At 43.4% G+C, this 4,897-nt stretch overlaps 1 protein-coding gene across 1 annotated transcript in view; it reads right to left on the reverse strand.

Moving 5' to 3' along the window:
• LOC106811681 (myotubularin-related protein 6-like) overlaps positions 1-4,897 on the reverse strand; it is a 108,660-nt gene that overhangs the window by 7,230 nt on the left and 96,533 nt on the right. The window lies entirely within an intron of this gene.

Consider the following 4,897-nt stretch of genomic DNA (forward strand, 5'->3'; position numbering starts at 1 on the left):
GTCGAGAATCACTACGACTCGATTGATGATGGCTTATCAATCTGGCGGCTGCTGCCGCGAATTAGAGTTAGACATGAAAATGCGGGTCGGTCGAATCGCAGTGAAGGTCAGCGAAATAATAGATCAGGCCCGCCACAAAGATGAATCGCTGTATGTAATAAACCGGTCGTCCGTATTTATGAAAACGGGAATGCGTCGAAATGTATATAAGGTAATGTCGTGCTCTCGGCGAGGACATTTGGTTCTGCTGGCTACGTTTGGCGGTTATGGGAGCTGTACCGGTTTGAGAGTGGGCGTACATCCGCGGCGAGCTTGATGGATGTGCTTTGCTGGGCGAAGGATCAGAGCCAGGTGCGGGGGGAGGAATCAATACGCTGTTTAGAAGGTACTTTGCCGCTAGCGCAGGACATGAAGTCGTGCTTGAATGCGATACATGCAAACGTGCATGCAAGCGGATCTTCTCTCTCCTCTCTCTTCTGCTTGTCTCTCTCTTCTCTCTCTGCTCTCGCTCTCCTCTGCTCTCTTTATCTCTCTCCTGCTCTGCTCTCTCTCTCTCTCTCTCTTATCTCTCTCTCTCTTCGCTCTCTCTCTCTCTCTTCTCTGCTGAGGAGGAGGAGGAGGAGGAGGAGGAGGAGGAGGAGGAGGAGGAAAAGATTCAATTGCTGTCATACGCTTTCGAAAATATAAATAAATGTCGATTCATACCGCCCCGCTAAAAATAACCAACAATTTAGAGAGTAAATATTTGAAGGGCGAGAGATATTAAAAACAACACGGTACGTAAACATTCACATTTATTGATGAGATTAACATGCGTGCATAATATAGCATCTATATTATTATATATTATCTATATTATATATTATATATTATCTATATATTAACTATATTATATGCACTCTTAATCTAAACACAACTATCATTTATTCGTATGATGCATAAGTGTCCTCGAGAGATTAGACTGTGGCTATTGCCACTGGTTTGGCCTACTTTGCGTTAAAAAATCGTCGACCGGTCAAGGGATGGCACTCCGACAGTTGCCTATTTTTTAGGTTTCCTCTATTACAGTTTTTGAAACCTCTAGAGAGACAGTGGTGATGGCTGTGGCGTCTACGGTAGAGGCAACATTGATGGTGGCAGTGTCCATGACGGTGACAGCAAATAAGGAGAGATGATTCATTGATATATCGATGTATCACACCATACAAACCTCGACAATACACGTATCGATACGTTTGACTACCTATGATACACTTATCGATACTCTACTTAATAAAATCCATAGAATTCGGTTGCATAGTCTCACTAGAAAACACAAGAAGCATGGCACAATTCGCTATTCAATAGCAGTTGTTTTCTAAATGCTCCACGGTACTGATTTGTAAGAATTCCCATGATTGGTAGAGTACCGGTTACGTGTATAGTTTGCTAGGCAGTTTCTCTTGAAAGTATTGCGATACGTGCACCATGGTACCATGGTACGGATCGTATCGTGTGCTACCGGTACCGTCCTCCCCCTAAAAGCAAAAACAGTGGGAACTACGGTGGTGACACACGGTAGCAAGCAGCTGTAACATTGACAATGTCAGTGCTAGTGACAGCGGTGGGGCGGACGCTGAGCTACACACCTGCCAGGTGCTGTCAATGAACTGAGTGAAGATGGGAGCGGTCTCCTTCGCGTCTCCGGCCAGATGTCCGCAGCGCTCAGTGAACTTGTGTCCAAACGACAACCACTCCTTCTCGATGAGAATCTAGGATGAGAAAGGGAAGAGAAGTAAAATCAGGGGCGAGAAAGGGGTAGAGAGAATGGTGGCATGTTGACTGTAGCGTTTGCCATAGTATATATAGTGGTTCTTACTTTTGGCCGCCACGACCGTCATCAGACTTCTTGGTCAGTACCGTGAACGCCCGAAACAAATTTTTTTTAAACGCAGCCCGATTTATATAGAATTTTAAAATGGATTTGTTCATTTAATGACACTTGTCATGACCCCGGGAAAAACCCCCAACGACCTCCAGATTTAAGAACCGAGTGACGTAGGGGGTGGGCTAGGTATATAGCGTGCAGAAGTGCTGTAACGCTTCCATGATCATTCAGACGTGAAAGACCAGTTGAGATGTTGGCGGCAATAGATACACTTTAATGTAAAACCTGGCGCCTAATGACAACTGACGCTTTAAGCTGTAATGCCACACTGAAGCTGTTGCCGTCTAGGGTATAAGATAGCGTGTGAGTCTGTGAGAGTTTTGATGGAGAGATTGAGTGTGAATTGATGAGAACAGTCCGGCAGAGCATAATTTAAGTTGACTGTCGGCTGTCAATTCTTTCGTGAAAATCAGCCAGCATTTATTCATAAATGGTTAATCCGGTTTCATGCATTACATTGAAGAAAGATTCATCATATGTCTGGCTTTCTCAGTAAAGATTTTCGCTCACTGATAAGCTTTCATTAGTTAAGTGCGTGATTTAGAATTGCATCTACATTCGAAGGCCCGGAAGGACCACAAAACATTCGTTGCAGTAATGTAATACTGGGCTGGCAGTCCGACTTTCTCACAGAATAAAAATTGCTGAATCTACACAACTTACTGCGTTAGACGCGCAATGCCGTAATTGCGAGCTGGGGCAGGCTAATAGGCATCCTAGCAATTCGATACACGAACCCGGCTAACAGATTCCCGGCATTTTTTATGACTCATAGTTAGCCATGCGTCACAAAATCGTGTTTTGCGTAAAATTCAGTGCAACTCGTTTCTTGACGTTTCTTCCGATTAGAACGCGCTTCCAACGACGGCGGTTGAGCGCAGCATTGTAACTGTCACACCATCCTGGCTGTGAGCAGTGTAACGGATGTCGTCATGCTGCTGGTTGTTGTGCAGGCGGTGGGAGACGGAAGGAATCAGCGTGATGGTGCACCTGCTCCGATGCTTGGGACCGCAACAGCAAGCAGACCTGCTCTCTAGCTAGCATCCTACTAGAACCCATTCTAGCAGAAACACTACAGGGCTTCCATGGTAAGCGCTTACCTCAGGAATTGATTGTGAGGGTTTACGCCTTCCAGACCCCTTTCTCGTCATAGGCTTCAATAGTATGGATTTCACTGGTCCTTTTGGAGGTTTTTATTGTCTCCAGGCCTTTTATGAAAGGTTTGTCACTAGTCAGGCGCTTATTTGCTTAAGGTTTACCGCCCTGCCAGAAGCTTTACTCTCCAGGGAATTACCTGTCACTGTTTTCAGTGTTCAGGTTTTCATCAATTAGGGCTTCATTAACTCGAGGGTTTCATTGTTAGGGTTTCATGTTCAGTGTTTCAATGTTAATGGATTTCCAACTGTTGCAGCGTCGAGTATTAGTCAAATGATTAACGGTGGGTTCACTGTTTAGTATTTCATGTTAGGCGTTTCGCTGTTCAGTATTTCACATGTTTTAGGGTTTTGCTGTCAGGTGTTTTAATGTTAGGGTTTCGCTGTTCAGTATTCAATGTTAAGGGTTTCACTGTTTAGGGTTTCATTCATCCTAAGTCTCTAAGCCAGGGTCTCATTGTTGAGGCGTTCGAATCGTAGGGTTTCATTATGTTTAAGGTTTTCCCTTAGCCCAATGGTTTTATTGTTAAGCCGGCGCACATGTGAGCTATTTTAGGCTCAGAAATATGACGCATGAGTCAATTTACTCACGTGTGGCGCGGAATTTTCGCTTGAGTAATTTTGACGACATCGCGTCATTTTTAACTGCACGTGTGCGGCGGAATTTTCGTTGATGTAAATTTGACTCACGTTTTACTTGAGTAAAATAACTCAATGTGCGCCAGGCTTTAGGGTTCCGATTTTAGTGGTTTCACTGTTTCCAGGGTTTTTCATCCAGTAAGGGCTGAATGTTTAGGTTTTTTATTACCGCTAACATTTCATGGTAAGGGTTTCCTGCTAGCCCGACTGGTCATTGTGAATCTCTCACTCTCTACAGCTTTATAGAAAAAGGCATCCCACTTTCCTATGCTTATTCTACAGGATTGATATCAGATTCACCGCTCCCAGCAATTTCCAGTGTGGGTGCCAATAGACGCTGTATCAGAATAGAAGTGGGGGATTACATAACCGTAATGGCCTGCAGCACGCAGTTGGTTGCTTTTGACAAGTTTTTGTTGAGGTGTCAGAGTAAATTTTCCTATGGATGAGGACATCTTGTGCATGAGCAATATTTAGATACTTGCTCCGCAGCGAGCAGTTAATGAATCTGATAAAGAGGCCAAATCATGCAGTTATAGGCCATCTCTCTCTCTCTCCTTCTCACTCGTACACGTTATAGTGATGAATAGCGCAATAGTACAGTGTAGTCTGTTCAGCTGTTCCATCCGGTCCACGGCGTAGACCTTGTACAAAGGTTATTGTTTTTTTTTTTTTTTTTCACCTATGCAGCTTGCCGATAAGGAAACTGTTTTGTCTTCAGTTGATAGAGTCCATGACAGGCAGCGAGCGTGTCTAATTGCATATAATAGCGGGTCAGTGGCAACATCGTAAGCCGTTCATCATCGGATCATTAATGGTAAACAGCCATCAAGACCTGTGCAAATCAAGAGTGTAACGGTTAACGGTACACACTACTATTCTTCCGTAAAAATCTGGAAAGTCCTGGAATTTAAAAACAAAAAATAGGAAAAGTCTTGGAAAATGGAACCGTGGTCCTGGAAAACCGTAGGAAACGAGCTATTATAGTGTTTAGTGCTAGAAACTCTATGTCTAACTTGTCTGTCCGAGAAGCAAAAAAATTGCTTCAAGTGAGAGTTCGTTTACTAATTGCTGATTGGACGATACGAGACACTAAGATTGTATGCAGCTAAAATCTTGTTGCTGCAACATTCGTTATATATATATATATATATATATATATATATATATATATATA

Source organism: Priapulus caudatus, unplaced genomic scaffold, assembly GCF_000485595.1.
Source record: "Priapulus caudatus unplaced genomic scaffold, Priapulus_caudatus-5.0.1 Scaffold563, whole genome shotgun sequence".
Lineage (NCBI taxonomy): Eukaryota > Metazoa > Priapulida > Priapulimorpha > Priapulimorphida > Priapulidae > Priapulus > Priapulus caudatus.